The 18388-nt window shown below is 34.5% G+C and overlaps 1 pseudogene; it reads right to left on the bottom strand.

Moving 5' to 3' along the window:
• Positions 1–3740: 3740 nt before the first annotated feature.
• On the bottom strand, positions 3741–6326 carry LOC126963111 (transmembrane protein 161B-like; annotated as a pseudogene).
• Positions 6327–18388: the final 12062 nt, after the last annotated feature.

The following is an 18388-nucleotide window of genomic DNA, read 5'->3' as shown; positions in this document are numbered from 1 at the left end:
GCCTCACAAGATGCTGGGATTACAGGTGTGAGCCAATGCACCTGGCCGGGTTGTTTATTTTTCATTCTTGAGTTTTAAGTGTTTTTTATTTTTCGCATATTTGGATACCAGTCTCTTATCAGTTATGTGTTTTTCAATTATTTTCTCCCATTCTGTGCCTTTTCTTTTTATTCTTTTATCAGTATCTTTTGCAGTACAGAAATATTATTCTGTACTGACATATATGGCCAATCCACACTCAAGGGGAAGAGAATTATAATCCATCTCATATTGAGAGAAATATAAAGGAGTTTGTGGCTCTATTTTAATGTTTTGATTGATGTATAATTTCCATACAATAAACTGCACCTGTTTATAGTGTAAAATTTGGCTAAGTTTTGACACATGTATACCCATGAAACCCTCACCATTATCATGATAACAAACGTATTCATCAACCCCTAAAAAATACAAAACATTAAGTTTAAAGAAGCTCAGTGAGATGCAAGGGAAATCTGAAAACCAATAAAAGAAAGTCAGAAAATCAATTCAAGGTACAAATGAGAAAGGAAATAGGTATCTTAGAAAAGAAAATAAAAACCAGAAATTCTGAAGGAAAAAAAAAATTATTGGAGGAAACCCAAAACACATTTAAAACGTTAAAAAATAGGTTATACCAAGGAAAAGAAAAAAAATTCTATGACTTGAAGATAGGTCTTTTAAAATAATCAAGACAAAATTTTGCAAAATGAATTTTTAAAATAAGTGAAACTCTTTGAGACATTTGGGACTACATAGGGCAAACCAATTTATGAATTGTATTATCAAGGTTAGGAGAATTCAAAAGGCCTAGAGAACCTATTTAATGAAATAATAGATAAAATCTTTCCACATTTAGCAAGAGATTTAGACATTCAGATATGGAAGGCTCAGTGATCCCTAACAAATGCAGTGCAAAAAGGGACTTCACCACAGCACATTAAAATCTGACTGTCTCAAATCGGTGTAAATGCACAGATTCTAAAATCAGAAAGAAAAGTGCATCTATTCACCTATGAAGGAGACCCCATCAGACTAACAGTGGGTTTCTCAGGAGAAACCATAAAGGCCAGAAAACAGTGGGATGGCATTTTCAAAATGCTGAAAGAAAAAATAAAGTCAGCTAAGAATTCTACATTCAGCAGGGCTGAACTTTATAAATAAAGTATAAATCAATCTTTTCTAGACAAGCAAATGCTGAAGAAATGTGTCACCACTAGACTGGCCCTACAAAAAATGCTCAACTGATTCCTAAACGTGGAAGTAAAAAGACAATATTTACAACCAGGAAAACACATGAAAGTATAAAACTCACTGGTAAAGGAGGAAGAGAAACAAATCATAGGACTCTACTACAGGACTCCACCAAACAACGACAGTCAAAGAAAATGAAAAATTCAAATAATTTATAAATTAACTAGAAAACAACAACATGACAGGAACAAAACCACAGATATCAATGTAAACCTTGATTGTAAATGGATTAAATATTCATTTAAAAATATATAGATTGGCTGAATACATTTAGAAACATTTTTGAGCTATATGCTGCTTCCAAGAAACTCATGTTACCTGTAAAGGCGTGGAAAAAGATATTCCATGTAAATGAAAACTAAAAGCAAAAACGAGAAGCTACACTTATATCAGATAAATCATACCTTAAGTCAAAAACAGTTAAGAAAATGCAAAAGGATTATTATATAATAATAAATGTGTCAATTCATTAAGAACATGCATATTATAAATATATATTTACAAAATGCTGGATCACCCACATTTATAAAACCAATATTTAGTCATAAACAGAGAGATAGGGAGCAATACAATAATACTTGGGAAATTCAACACACCATTCAGAGCATTAGGCAAATTATCTAGACAGAAAAGAAACAAACATTGGACTAAAATTGGACTTTAGACCAAATGACTTAAAAGATATTTACAGAACATTCTACTCAACAACTGCAGAATATACATTCTTCTCATCAGTACATGGATTATTGTCCAAAATAGACCATATTTTAGGCCACAAAATAAGTCTCAACAAATTTTAAAATACCAAAATCAGATTAAGTATCTTCTCTGACCACAGTGGAGCAAAACTAGAAATCAATACCAAGAGAAATTCTGGAAACTATACAAATAAATGAAATTTAAACAACATGAATGACCATGAAGTCAACAAAGAAATTAAGATGAAAATTATTTATAAAATGAATTCTAAACTTGGAAGCAAAAGGATAACCTTCATGAAAACACATAAAAGTAAAAAACCCATTGGTAAAGCAAATACACAAAAAAGGAAGAACAAGGACTCATGGCACCACTATAAAAAAACTAACAAAGAGCAATGACAAAGTCAGATAAATAGTAAGGAACAAAGAATATATAAAACAGTTAAGACAATAACAGAAACACTACCTTAGATATCAAAGACAACCTTGAATGTAAATGTATTGTATTATTCACTTAAGATAATAGACTGTGTGAATGAACTTAGAAAACATGGTCTGACTATAGGCTGCCTACAAGAAATGCACCTTACCTATTAAGACAAATATAGACAAGAAAATAAAAGCATGAAAAAAGATATTTCATGCAACAAGAAACCAAAAGTAAGCAGAAATGTCTATACTTATACCACACAAACCAGAATTTAAGTTAGAATATAAAAATTCTGAGTATATATATTCACCAAACACTGGAGTACCCAGATTCATAAAGCAAGTATTACTACATCTAAAGAGAGGAATAGACTGCAATACAATAACTGTGGGAAACTTTAACACCCCACCTCAGAATGAAAAAGATTATTAAAACAGTAAATCAAAAAACAAACATTGGATTTAAACTGGAATTTAGGCCAAATGATTTTCATAGATATTTACAAAACATTTTATCCAACAAAGGCAGAATAAACATTCTTTTTATTAGCATATTCTCCATAACAGACTACAAATCTCAACATCTGAAAAACAATAGGCTGGCCCAGCACGGTGGCTCAAGCCTGTAATCCGAGCACTTTGGGAGCCTGAGGTGGGCAGATCATGAGGTCAGGAGATCGAGACTGTCCTGGCTAACTCAGTGAAACCACATCTCTACTAAAAGTACAAAAAATTAGCTGGGTGTGGTGGCCAGCACCTGTAGTCCCAGCTACTCAGGAGGATGAGGCAGGAGAACTGGTATGAACCCGGGTGGCGGAGCTTGCAGTGAGTTGAGATCATGCCACTGCACTCCAGCCTGGGTGACAGTGCAAGACTCTGTCTCAAAAAAATAAATAAATAAATAAATAAAAATAAAACACAATAGGATATACATGACAACACATTGAAAAAATATGTATTGCAAATAACTCAAACCACCATAAAATACAAGTAAAAATCTACACCAAGAGGATCTTTGGAAATTATATCAATACATGAAAATTAAATAACATAATCCCAAATGACCACTGGATCAATTAATAGTTAAGATGGACATTTTTTTGAACTTTAAAAATGTATTTTAATCTCATTCCAAAAGGAAATAAAATTTCTAGATACAAATCATCTCATTCAAATCACTTTTTAACATACATTCTGCAACTTAAAATATTATAAGGAATCAAGATTCCCATCTTTTATAATCTCAATATATTATATATTTAATATATAATAAATGTACAATACATACAGGTAGTCAGCAGGTTTACAAAGTAATTTCTTTAAAGTCTGATCAGTATTGATAAATACTTTTAGACTATTAAAAGGAACTATTTAGGATCATCGAATAAAATAAAATATGGCAGGTCCAAGCCTAATGGCAAGATTACAAATGTTCATATGGCCAATCATTTTAAAAGAACTCTCTAGTTGGGTAGAATATGTTTTAAAACAATACTCTTCCTATTCCCAAGCTGAAGTAGTTGTAGATATTAACCATATTCACCTCCATTAAATTTAAAATAACTATGCAGTTTTCTTTACTGTAATATACAGTAGTTATCTCTTCCTTTCTGTTGGATTTTATCATTTCAGGAGTAACTAATACATTACCAACAGAAGAGACTTTAGCCCCTTTCCCTCCCCTAAAGCATGGCTCAGTTTGAAGATTTTTCTATAGACAGCCACTATGACTACCAACAGTACCATAATACCGTTAAAAGCAATCAATAACTAGAGTCATTTGAGATGTTTCAAAGACTGCTGGAGGTTTCTGTCAACCAAGGTAATCAGAAATATTACCCTTGTAGATAGCCCTCTCATACCAGTAAATACAGAGAGTTAAAATTCCAATGCCACAGTGTAACAGTTAACAATCTATTTTGTAATTTTAAATATTATAACATTAATTCACCCTGAGAATACAAAGGAAACATTTAATACAAGATATTCTGATTTTTTTCCCATTGTATTTACTTTCTTCTGGTTTTCATCAGCCCTTTAAGGACACAAATATTTGAATTTAAAGTGTGATTTTGATATGTTTTTTTGTTAACTGAGATTCATGCCACAGTCAGATATTGGTGATAAAAAAGCCCAAAAAGGCTTGTAGAAAAGAGGCAAGCAGCAATCCACCAGGTCAGAAAAGACAGAAGTCCTCAAAAAAGAAGAAGAGTAAAAATATTTTTAAGCTGCTCAGTGTCACTGTTATTTGTGTAACAGTAATCTTCATCTTCCCTTCAGCTGACGGTAATTCAGAGTAAACAAAATTGTAGAGCAGACTATTATCCACTGGTAAGGTAGAGATAGATTCTGGATAAATACCCCAGGAATGATTGCCTAGTGTTTTCAAAAGCAGAGTGGTGTGAAACAGCATTACCAGAGGCACCACATACTGCAGTGCAATGACACAAAGATAATACAAGACTCAAGCCACCATTTTCTGTAGCTCAACTGTACTTATTCACCCTGCTTCTTTCTTCATCTGATCCACACATTTTTGGGCTAAATTTAAATAAGCTTGCAGGTGACTACACATCATGGCCAACCACAAAGCACACAGCAGGATTATTAACCAGAGTCGCGGAGTATCGAATGTGGCTTCTGGCATTAAAGGGATACTTTCTTCACCCAAGGTTGGGTTCTTAATGTAGTCTTTGGTGACTGGTTTTACCCAGAGCAAAACCATAAATAAATGTGCCAAGAAGCTGATATGAAGTAATGTTTGTGTAATTTTTTCTGTTGTCAAATTCAGGGCATCCAGAAGCATTTAAGCCAGTCGTAATCCAGGAAATGTCAAGAAAGCCCCAAAGAGTGAACAGAAAATAGCCAGGAAAAATTTGAAAGTAAGTTTTGAAACAGGACTCTGAGATTCTAAACCTTGCTTTTCAAGAAACTGCATCACACTATCTGAAAAATTTGTAAATCCTGTTTCAAGTCCAAATTCCAGATAATTTTCTGTTACAATCAACACTACCATTGCTTTGTCAAAGAAAAAAAATCCAAAGGTGACACAAATAGATTTTTCACCACCATATTCTATTTTAATATATTGTGTAGTTAACGAAAATAGAACTTTGATTGCAAAAGACAAAACAAACCGGCACCAGAATAAGCTGATACTCATTTCCTGTGTAAGCTTCATAAACTTGTAATAGACTTCAGTTACTAGATACACAACTGTAGCAGCCACTGTGAAATCCACCAGTCACTGGTATTCTGGAAAATAATGCAATGCTAAAGTATCCACTTCTGTATCTGACTTTGTTTCTAGATGAAGGTCAATATCCTGTGGAATGGTTAATGACTTACTTTCAATGTGACCATTATATTTCCTACCTTTTTTGCTTTTCCCTTTTTGCTGATTCCCCGCAAGAATTCCACTGAGCAAGAGAATAGCAAGGTATAATCTTCTGCATGACACTGGCCATCACCATGGTAACAACAGCTGTATATCTATCACACACTATGAGTGAGAACATGCAGTGTTTGGTTTTCAAGATGGATATGTTTTTAACTATTGAAAGAAGTGAAAATGAAAACACGACATATCAAAATCTATACTATACAGCAAACACATTAAGAACAGGTAGGCAATAGCAATAAACATCTACACCAGAAAGCAGAAAGATTTCATATAAACAATCTAACAATGCACCTCAAGGAAGTGAAAAAGCAAGGACACAGCAAACCCAAAATTTGCAGGATGAAAGAAATAATAAAGATTGGAGAAAAACTAAAGAGAGACTAAGGAAAGAAATACAAAGGTCAATGAAGCGATATGTTATTCAAAAATATAACCAATATTGATAAACTGCTAGCTTGACTAACCAAGAAAAGAGATAAGAAACAAATCAGCAAAATAAAAGAACAGACATTACAATTGATATCACAGAAATACCAAAGATAATTATAGAATATTATAAATGCTAACAAACAGGAAAATATAGAGGAAATGATTGAATTTCTATAAACACATAACCTATCCAGACTGAATCAGAAGTAGAAAAACTGAAGTGATCAATGAATAATGAGACTGAGTCAGTAAAAAAATGTCTCCCAACAAAAAAAGAGACAAAATCAGGTCGAATAACTGCTGAATTATTCCAAATGTATAAAAAAAGAATGAACACCAATCCTCCTCAAACTATTTCAAAAACACATAAGAGAAAGGAATGCTTCCAAACTTATTTTGTGAGGACACAATACCAAACAAGACAAGGATCCACCACCAACAACACAAAACTATGGGCCAATATCTGTAATAAACATAGATGCAACAATCTTTAATAAAATGTTAGCAAACCAAATGCTACAGCACATCAAAAGGTAATGCACCATGATCAAGTGAAATTTATACCAAAATTCAAGGATGCTTGCATACACATCAATACACTGAATACGTTGCCTCAGTAGAATGAAGGACAAAACCCATATAACTAGGTCAATAGATGTAGAAAAAGTAATTGATAAAATTTAACATCTGTTCATATTAAAAACTCTCAACAAACTAGACATAGAAAGATCATTCTGTAAAGTAGTAAAGGTCATATGTGACAAACCCAAAGCTAACAATATACTGAACAGACAAAAGCTGAAAGCTTTTTCTCTAAGACACCGAACAAAACAAGAACGTTCACTTTCACAAATCTTATTGAACATGAAAGTCCTAATCAGTAATCTGGCAAGAGAAAAAAAAAACAAAAACAGACATCCAAATTGACTTGCAAAAGGAAGGTAAATTGTCCACTTTGCAGATGACATAATTTTTTATATAGAAAAACCTAAAAAAGACTCCAATAAAAGACTGTAAGAACTCACAAACAAGGCCAGGTGCTGTGGTTCATGCCTGAATTCCTAGCACTTTGGGAGGCCAAGGCAGGTGACTCTCCTGAGGCCAGGAGTTCAAGAACAGCCTGGCCAACATGGTGAGACCCTGTATCTACTAAAAGTGAAAAAACTAGCCCGTGGTGGCATGCACCTGTAGTCCCAGCTAGTCTGGAGACTGAGGCAGGAGAATCACTTGAACCCAGAAGGCAGAGGTTGCAGTGAGCTGAGATCATGCCATTGCACTCCAGCCTGGGCGAAAGAGCAAGACTCCATCTAAAAAAAATAATTAACACACAAAAATCAGTAGTTTTTTAACACATTGACAATAAAATAGTCAAAAAATGAAGCTAGAAGGCAATCCTGTTTACAATAGCTATATAAATTACCAACAAGTAAATTTAACCAAGACATGAAAAATGTTTGTGAAGATAACTACAGAACACTGATGAAAGAAATTGAAGAGGACACAAACAAATTTAAAGAAATCTCATGCTCATGGATAGAAAAAATTACTATCATTAAAATGACTACATCATCCAAAGAAATCTAGAGTCAATGCAATTGCTACCAAAATAACATCATTTTTATAGAATTTAAAAAAAACCAGAAATCTATCATTTGTATGAAACCTAGAAAGAACTACAATAGCCAAATTAATCCTGAGCAAAACCAATGGAAGAAAATAGAGAACCCAGCAATACACTTCTGTTTGTATAGCCAATTGATTTTCTACAAAGGTAGCTAGAATGTACACTGGGGAAAGAATACCTTCTTCAATAAATGGTGTTGGGAAAATTGAATATCCATATGCAAAAGATTGAAACTGTATCTCTCACAATACACAAAAGTCAACCCAAGATGGATTAATGACTTAAACATAAGACCTGAAAGTATAAAACTACAAGAAGAAAACATTATAAAAATCAGAACATTGGTCCAGGCAAAGATTTTTTGGTTAAGACCTCAAAACCACAGTCAACTAAAAGCAAAATTAAAAAATTGAAACTATCATAAATGAAAAAGCTTCTGCACTGCAAAAGAAATAATCAAAACACCAAAGAGACAAACTGTTGCATAGAATATACTGAGAAGTGTTCAACTGACAACCAATATTTAGAATATATAAGAAACTCAAGCAACTCAAGAATAATATTAAAAAGACTCATTAAAAAAGTGGTCAAAGGACATGAATGGATATATCTCAAGTGATGACACATTAATGAAAAACAGGTCCATGAAAAAATGCTGAACATTCTCTGGGAAATGCAAATCAGAAGCACAATGAGGCATCATCTTACCTCAGTTAGAATGGCTATGATTAAAAAGACAAAAAATAAAAGACACGGTTGAAAATATGATAAAAATTAATGTTTATATGCTGTTGGTGGGAATGTAAATTAGTACAACCAGTATAGAAAACAGTATAGATATTTCTCCAAAAAGTAAAAATAGAACTTCCAGATGATTCAGGACCCCACTATTGGGTATTTACTCAAAGGAAGCTAAATCAGTATATCAAAGGGATACATGCACTCACATGTGTATCACAGCATTATTCACAATCAAAAAGACACAAAATCAACCAATGTTTCTTCAATGAGCCAATGGATACAGAAGATGTAGTACGCACTCACACACACAATGGAATATCAGCTATAACAAAGAATAAAATTAAGTCATTTGCAACTGGAGGTGACTACATTGAGTGAAATAAGCCAGGCACAGGATTCAAATACCACATGTCCTCAACTCATACATAAGAGCTAAAAACTTGGTCCCACAGAGATAGAGAATAGACTGATAGATACCAGAGGCTGGGAAGTGTGGAAGGGTGGGAGAGGAAAATGAACAGAGACTAGCAAATGGGAAAAACACACTTACATAGAAAAAAGTAAGTTTTAATGTCCAGTGGAAGGCTAGTGTGACTTGTGTTAACAATATATTTTATATCGCAAAGTAGGTAAAAGAGAGGTATGGAAATGTTCTCATCACATAGAAATTATGTATATTCAAAATGATATCCTATATACCTTGACTTGATCATTACACATTCTCTGCATGTAATAAATACTCACATGTATCCCATACATATGTAAAACATTATGTGTCAATAAAAGAAAAACAAAAAATACAAAGTTTAAATCTAAGCAACTTTAAAATAAATAGACAAAAATATCCCATAACAAACATTTTTATGTTGTTAATTTGCTTTAATGCCCCATTCCCTGTGGCAGCTAGTGAATAAACACAAGATTCCAACCTTTGTCATTGACTTTTTCTTTCTAGACCGTGGGATACATTTCCATATGATGGATGCATTCATTACTAAGAAAGAGCAAAAGAAAATTGAAGTTTCTTGAGACTCAGTCATCTCAATAGAATACAGGTGTTTCTAAGTCTCCTCAGGGTAGCATTAACTATTTTTTATGTAGCTCTATATCTACATGAGGATGAAAAATTTTACTCATTATGTGTTGCTTCTTTGGATATGTTCTATAAAATAACAAATACTCATTATTAAACATTTGAAATACATGGAAAATCATCCACAAATATTGTTGATATATTGGTATATTTCCATTCCTTTTATATTTATTTAAATATTTTTATTTTTACTTCAATGATTTTTGGGGTACAGGTGGTTTTTGGTTCATGGGTAAGTTTTTAATTTCTTAGATTTTTGTGCACGCATCACCTGAACAGTGTACACTGTACCCAATATGTTTTTTAAATTATCACCCCCTCCCAACCTTCTGTCTTGAGTTAAAATTAGTGATGTTTAGTATTTTTTGTATGTTTTTGACTGTGTATCATTTTTTGATAATTGTCTATTCATGAACTTTGCGTGCTTTCTGATGGAATTATTCACTTTTTCTTGCTGATTTGAGTTCCTTGTAGATTCTAGATATTAGAATAATATAAGTCCCTTATGTTAATGTTATTCTTATGCATTTGCATTCTCATAGCTTAGCTCCCCCTTATAAGCGAAAACATACAATATTTGTTTTTTTATTATTGAGTTTCTTCACTTAGAATAATTTCCTCTAACTCCATTTAAGTTGCTGCAAAGGACATCATTTTGCTCCATTTTAAGGGGGAGTCATATTTCAGGGTGCATATATATCACATTTTCTTTATCCGCTCCTTGGATGATGGGCACTTAGGTTAATTCTGTATCTTTGTAATTGTGAATTGTGCTGCTATAAACATACTTGTTCATATGTCTTTTTCATATAACGACTTTTTTTTTAAGACTTATATTTTAAGTGGGGGTGGGGTGGTAGATACCCAGAGGTATGATTGCTAAATTGAATGGTAGTTCTACTTTTAGTTCTTTAAGGAATACCCATACTGCTTTCCATAGTGGTTGTACTAACTTACATTCTCACCAGCAGTGCAAAAGTGTTCCATTTTTATCACATCTATGCCAATATCTTTTTTTTTTGACTTTTTAATTATACCCATTTATGCAGGAGTAAGGGGGTATCTCACTGTAGTTCTAATTTGCATTTCTCTGATAATTAGTGATGTTCAGCATTTTTTCATGTTTGTTGGCTGTTTGTATATTTTCTTTAAAAAATTTTCTATTCGTGTCCTTTGCCCATATTTGATGGGATTATTTGTTTTTCTCTGGCCAATTTGCCTGAGTTGCTTGTAGTTACTGGATATTAATTCTTTCTGATATGCATAGTTTGCATGCAAATTTTTTGTCTCTGTGGGTTGTCTGTTTACTCGGCTGATTGTTATTATTTGCTATGCAGAAGCTTTTTCGTTTGATTAGGTCACATTTATTGATTTATTTTTGTTTTATTTGCATATGAGATCTAAGCCATAAATTCTTTTTCAAGCCAGTGTCTGGAAGAGGTTTTCTGATGTTATCTTCTAGAATTTATGTGGTTTCTAGTCTCAGATTTCAGAATTTGATCCATCAGAAGTTAATTTTTGTATAAGGTGAGAGCTGAAGATTTAGTTTCATTCTTCTATATGTGGCTTGACAGTTATTCAAGCACCATTTGATGAATAGGGTGTCATTTTATGTTCTTGTGTGCTTTGTCAAAGATCAGTTGGCTGTATCTGGCTTTATTTCAGGGTTTGTCTATTCTGTTCTGTTGGTCTGCATGCCTATTTTTATACCAGTACCATGCTGCTTTGGTAACTAGAGCCTTGTAGTATAATTTGAAGTCAGGTAATGTGATGACTCCAGATTTGTTGTTTTTGCTTAGTATGGCTTTGGCTCTGAAGGCTCTTTATGGGTTCCACATGAAATTTAGAATAGTTTTTTTTTTCCAGTTCTGTGAATAAAAATGATGGTATTTTGATAAAAATTACATTGAATCTATAGATTGCTTTGGGCAGTATGGTCATTTTTCACAATAATTTTTAATATCTATTAGCCTATTTTCATATGCTGTAAAGAAGTGCCCAAGACTGGAAATATATATATATAATTTATTGATATATAATATTTACATATTATATATGTTATATAAAAATATTTATATATATAATAAAATATAATGGAGATTTAATTTACTCACAGTTCCACAGGGCTTGGGAGGACTCACAAAACTTAGAATTATGGTGGAAGGTAAAGGGGAAGCAAGCAAGGCACCTTCTTCACTTGGCAGCAGGAGGGAGAATGAACACAGGAGGAACTATCAAACTCTTATAAAACCATCAGATTTATAAGAATTTACTACCACAAAAATAGCATGGGGGAAATCACCCCCATGATCCAATTACCTCCACCTAGTCTCTTTCTTGGCAAATGGGGATTATGGGAATTTCAATTAAAAATGAGGTTAGTGTAAGGACACAAACTTAACCATGTCACAATCTATGAGCATGAAATATGTTTCCACTTGTTTGGGTCATCCATGATTTCTTTCAGCAGTGTTTTGTAATTTTCCTTGTAGAGAGCTCTTTCACTTTTTTTGTTAAATATATTTCTAAGTATTTTATTTATTTATTCATTTATTTATTTTTGCAGCTATTGTAAAACAGATTGAGTTCTTAATTTGATTCTCAGCTTCATTGTTTTTGGTGTATAGCAGTGCTACTAATTTGTGTACATTGATTTTGTATCCTAAGACTTTACTAAATCTGTTTATAAAATCTGGAGGCTTTTTAGATGAGCCTTTTGAGTATTTTAAGTATATGATCATACCACCAGTGAACAGAAACAGTTTGATTCCTCTTTCCCAGGTTGGATGCCCTTTATGTATTTCTCTTGTTTGATTGCTCTGGCCAGGACTTCCACTACTATGCTGAATATAAGTGATAAAAGTGGGCATCCTTGTCTTGTTGCAGTTCTCAAGGGGAATGTTTTCAAATTTTCTTATTTAGTGTGATGTTGGCAGTGGGTTTGTCATAAATGGCTTTTATTTGTTTGAAGTAAGTGCCTTCTATGCCTATTTTGTTGAGGAAATTTATCATAATATAATTCTGGATTTTATCAAATACTTTTTCTGCATTTTCAAGATGATCATACTTTTAAAAAAATTCTGTTCATAAGACGTATCACATTTATTGACTTGCATATGTTAAACCATCCCTGCATCCCTAGGATAAAACCTACTTTGTCATGATGTATTATCTTTTTGATGTACTGTTCAATTCAGTTAGCTGTATATTGTTGAGAAGTTTTGCATATATGTTCATCAGGGACATTGGTCTGTAGATATCCGTTTTTGTTGTAGCCTTTGCTGTAGCTATTAGTATGATACTGGCTGCATAGAATAGTTTAGGAAACATTTCCTCTTTCTTTATTTTTTGGAATAGTATTAGTAGAAATAGTACCAATTCTTCTTTGAATGTCTAATTGAATTCAGCTGTGAATCCCTCTGGTTTTAGCCTTTCTGGTTGTTGGCAACTTTCTTTTTATTACCAATTCCATCTTGCTGCTTGTTATTGAGTTCTTCATGGTTTCTATTTCTTACTGATTTAAGAGGGTTGTATATTTTCAAAGACCTGTCAATTTTCTCTAGATTTCCTAGTCTGTACATGTAAAAGTGCTCATAGTAGCCTTAAATAATTTTTTATAATTTTTGTGTTATTGATTGTAATATGTCCAGTTTTATTTCTAACTGAGCTTATTTAGATTTCTCTTTTCTTTTCTTGACTAGTCTTCAAATGGGCTCTCAATTTTGTTTATCTTTTCGGAAAAATATCTTTTTGTTTCATTTATCTTTTCTATTTTTTGTTTCAATGTCCTTCAGTTCTGCTCTTATCTTTGTTGTTTCTTGCTTTCTGCTTTGTTTGGGTGTACTTTGTTCTTGTTTCTCTAGTTTCTTGAAGTGTGACCTTAGCTGTCTATTTGTGCTCTTTCAGACTTTTTGGTGTAGGCATTTAATGCTATAAACTTTTCTCTTAGCACCATTTTTGCAGTATCCCAGATGTTTGGATAATTTGTGTCATTATTATTGTTCGTTTTAAATAATTGTTAAATTTCCATCTTGATTTAATTTTTAACTCAAATATTAATCAAGAGAAGATTGTTGAATTTTCATTTATTTTTAGAGTTTTAAGGGTTCCTTTTGAAGGTAATTTCCAGTTTTATTTCACTGTGATCTGAGAAAATTCTTGATATGATTTTGATTTCTCTAAATTTATTGAGACTTGTTTTTTTGTGGCCTATTATATGGTATATCTTGAAGAATTTTCCATGTGCTGAAGAGAAGAATGCATATTCTGCAGTTTGGGAGAAGAACGTTCTGTGAATGCCTGTTAGGTGTATTTGTTCTAGAGTGTAATTTAAATTCATAGCTTCTTTACTTTATGTCTTGATGATTTGTGTAGTGCTGTCAGTAAAGTATTGAAGTTCCCCATTATTACTGTGTTGCTGTTTTTCTGAGTTCTCAGGTGTTAGTGTGTCCGGAATTGGTGGGTTATTAGTCTCGCTGACTTCAAGAATGAAGCCACGGACCCTCGCAGTGAGTGTTACAGTTCTTAAAGATGGTGTGTCTGGAGTTTGTTCCTTCAGATGTGTCTGGAGTTTCTTCCGTCTGGTGGGTTCATGGTCTCACTGACTTCAGGAGTGAAGCTGCAGACCTTTGCGGTGAGTGTTACAGCTCTTAAAGGCAGCGCATCTGGAGTTATTCATTCCTTCCGGTGGTTTCATGGTCTCCCTGGCTTCAGGAGTTAAGCTGCACACCTTCACAGTGAATGTTATAGCTCATAAAGGTGGTGCGTCTGGAGTTGTTCATTCCTCCTGGTTGGTTCGTGATCTCACTGGCTTCAGAAGTGAAGCTGCAGACCTTCACCTTGAGTATTACAGCTCACAAAGGTGGCATGGACCTAAAGAGTGAGCAGCAGCAAGATTTATTGCAAAGAGTGAAAGAACAAAGCTTCCACAGCATGGAAAGGGACCTGAGCCGGTTGCCCCTGTTGGCTCAGGTGGCCTGCTTTTATTCCCTTAACTGTCCCCACCCATATCCTGCTGATTGGTCCATTTTAGAGAGAGCTGATTGGTCCATTTTACAGAGCGCTGACTGATCCATTTTACAGAGAGTTGATTGGTTCGTTTTGATAGAGTGTTGATTTGTGCATTTACAATCCTTTAGCTAGACACAGAATGCCGATTGGTGTGTTTATAATCCTTTAGCTAGACACAAAAGTTCTCCAAGTCCCCCACCAGATTAGCTAGACACAGAGTGTTGATTGGTGAATTTAGAAACCTTTAGCTAGACACAGAGTGCTGATTGGTGCATTTACAAACCTTTAGCTAGACAGAAAAGTTCTCCAGGTCCCCACTAGACCCAGAAGCCCAGCTGGCTTTACCTCTCAATGGTACTCACCACCAGACTGTGGCACCTAGCCCAGGAACTCTGGCAGCCCAGAGGGAGCTTGCCCCCAATCAAGCCCAGCAGGCACCAGCCGGCCACACTGAATGCAGGGCACCCAGAGCCCCTACCCACCCAGAACCTGCACCAGCCCACAAGTGCCACATGCAGCCCCGACTCCTGCCAGTGCCTCTCCCTCCACAGCTCCTTGCAAGCAGAGGGAGCCAGCTCACCTTGGCCAGCCCCAGAGAGGGCTCATAGTGCAGTGGCAGGCTGAAGGGTTCCTCAAGCATAGCCAGAATGGACCCGGAGGCCAAGAAGGTACCAAGAGTGAGTGAGGGGCTGGGCACGGTGGCTCAAGCCTGTAATCTCAGCACTTTGGGAGGCCGAGATGGGAGGATCACGAGGTGAGAAGATCAAGACCATCCTGGCTAACACAGTGAAACCCCGTCTCTACTAAAAAATACAAAAAAATAGCCAGGCGAGGTGGCAGGCACCTGTAGTCCCAGCTACTCGGGGGGCTGAGGCAGGAGAATGGCATAAACCCAGGAGGCGGAGCTTGCAGTGAGCTGAGATCCGGCCACTGCACTCCAGCCTGGGCGACAGAGCGAGACTCTGTCTCAAAAAAAAAAAAAAAAAAAAGAAAAAAAAAAGAATGAGTGAGGGCTGCTAGCATGTTGTCACTTGTCATTAATAAGAATTGTTTTATAAATCTGGGAGCTCCAGTGTTAGATGCCCATAAATTTGGGATTGTAATATTTTCTTGTTGGACTAATCCTTTATCATTATATAGTATTCTTCTTTGTCTTTTTTTAAGACAAAAAAGGAAACTGATCTTCCTGTTGGATTAATCCTTTTATCATTATATAGTATCCTTCTTTGTCTTTTTTTAAATATTAAAAAGGATACAGACTGTACAGCAACAAAGCTTTGTAGCTTTAAGGTTTGTTTTGTTTGATATAAGAATAGCTACTCCTGCTTGCTTTTAGTTTTCATTTTCGTGGAATATCATTTTCCACCTTTTTACCTTAAGTTTCATGAGTCCTTATGTGTTAGGTGACTCTCTTAAAGACAGCGAATATGTGGTTGGTGGATTTTTATACATTCTGTCATTCTATAATCTTTCACTTGGAGCATTTAGGCCATTTACATTCAATGTTAATCTTAAGATGTGAGGTACTATTCAATTAATCCTGTTGTTACTTAGACACTTTGTATTTTTCATTGTGTTATTGTTTTATAGGCCCTGTTAGTTTTATGCTTTAAAGAGGTTCTATTTTGCTGTATAGCAAGCTTTTGTTTTAAAATTTAGAACTCCCTTTAGCATTTCGTGTAGTGTTGGTTTGGAAGTGGCAAATTCCCCCAGCACTTGTTTGTCTGAAAAAAGTCAATGTGAAAGAGAGAATTTTAAGAGCTGTGAGACAGAGTATCAGGTAACCTATAAAAAAAAAAAAAAAAAAAAAAAAAAAAAAAAAAAAAAAAAAAAAAAAACCTGTCAGACTAACAGCTAATTTCTCAGCAAAAACCTTACAAACCAGAGGGATTGGGGTCCTCCTGCTTTTAGCTTGGAACCTTATAAAAGCCAGCCAAGAATTTTGTGTCTATCAAAACTAAGCTTCATAAATGAAAAAGTGATAAAGTATTTTTCAAGCATTTTAGTGCATAGTCTGTGGTTTTGTTTTCTTCTATATAATTGCCTATATACCAAATACAGAATTTTCAGTTCTTTTTATTTTTAACAAACACATTTTTCTATTCCATTATAAAATTCTCTTAAATATTTTAACGTCATTTAATTGACTACATCAGTAAAATGTTGCATAATTTACTTTATTTTACAGTATTATATAAATAATGTGTGCCTTTTATGTCCAGATAAAATAATAGATGTAATAATACTACAGAAAAAACTAAATAGATGTCATTCTTGCCTTTATGAAACTTAAAGTGAAGGAAATAGAGATTATAAAATCATACACATATTAATGTTATCATGAAAAGTTGCTGAGACCAGCTCACGGACACCCTAACCCAGCAGCGCTAGAGGAATTAAAGACACACAAACACAGAAATATAGAGGTGTGGAGTGGGAAATTGGGGGTCTCATAGCCTTCAGAGCTCAAAGCCTCAAACAGAGATTTACTCACATATTTATTAACAGAAAGCCAGTGATAAGCATTGTTTCTATAGATTATAGATTAACTAAAAGTATTCTTTATGGGAAACAAAGGGATGGGCCAAAATAAAGGGATGAGTTTGGCTAGCTATCTGCAGCAGGAGCATGTCCTTAAGGCACAGATCTCTCATGCTATTGTTTGTGGTTTAAGAATGCCTTTAAGCAGTTTTCTGCCCTGGGTGGGCCAGGTGTTCCTTGCCCTCATTCCAGTAAACCCACAACCTTCCAGCATGGGCATCATGGCCATCATGAACATGTCACAGTACTGCAGAGATTTTGTTTATGACCAGTTTTGGGACCAGTTTATGGCCAAATTTTGGGGGGTCTGTTCCCAACAAAAAGTTGAAACGTGCTTTGACAGAATTTTAAAAGATGACCACTGAGATTAACAGTTTAGAGCAGGTATCTCTGCAAAAGTGACGCATCGACTAATAAGAAATCCTTAGAAACAATTTCTGTTGTTTTTACTTACTCAGAATTCCTTTCAAATAGCATTATATTCTTTCCCAAATAGCATTATATTTTCTATCAGTGAATTGTGCCTCCCACATTTCATACCCTCTTGGCCCATGGCTGAACATGTGACCCATGCCAAGACAATAATAGTTTCTCTTGGGTGTTTAAACTTTAAACATGTACTCAAAAGGGCAGAAAATGGTCAGACCTATGTTAGTCCAATGGTAGTAAAATGAAGCCTATTAGTTAATTCTTGTTCATCTAACTCTTAAAACTAAGCTTATTTCTGTCCTTCCAGAATTACGAGACAGGCATTGCACTTAATTCTGTGCAACAAGCAGAAATAGGTAATATATTCCCCCTTTTTGCTTAAATTGCACAGAATTTACTTCTGTGGCTTATGCAACAATCAACCCTAGCTGATACAGTCATTATGGTAAAGTAAGAAAAGAAATAAGATACTCACAGATGAAGCTAGGAGTCAATTGGTGTAGGCTTTCAGGGCATAAAGGACTTTTAAATTTCATTCTAATGGAAAGCCATTTAAAAAATTTAAGCAGGAGACTGCATAATCAGAAGTGTGCTTTCATAATAAAATAGCTTCGATGTCTGGAGTAACACTCGAGTTTCATTGTCTCACAGCTATGGAAAACAAGGACATGGACACACAAAAAGTGAGGTTGAGAGCAGAAGTTTAACATGCAAAA

This window comes from Macaca thibetana, chromosome 9, assembly GCF_024542745.1.
Source record: "Macaca thibetana thibetana isolate TM-01 chromosome 9, ASM2454274v1, whole genome shotgun sequence".
Lineage (NCBI taxonomy): Eukaryota > Metazoa > Chordata > Mammalia > Primates > Cercopithecidae > Macaca > Macaca thibetana.
This window is presented reverse-complemented; position numbering and strand designations above follow the sequence as displayed.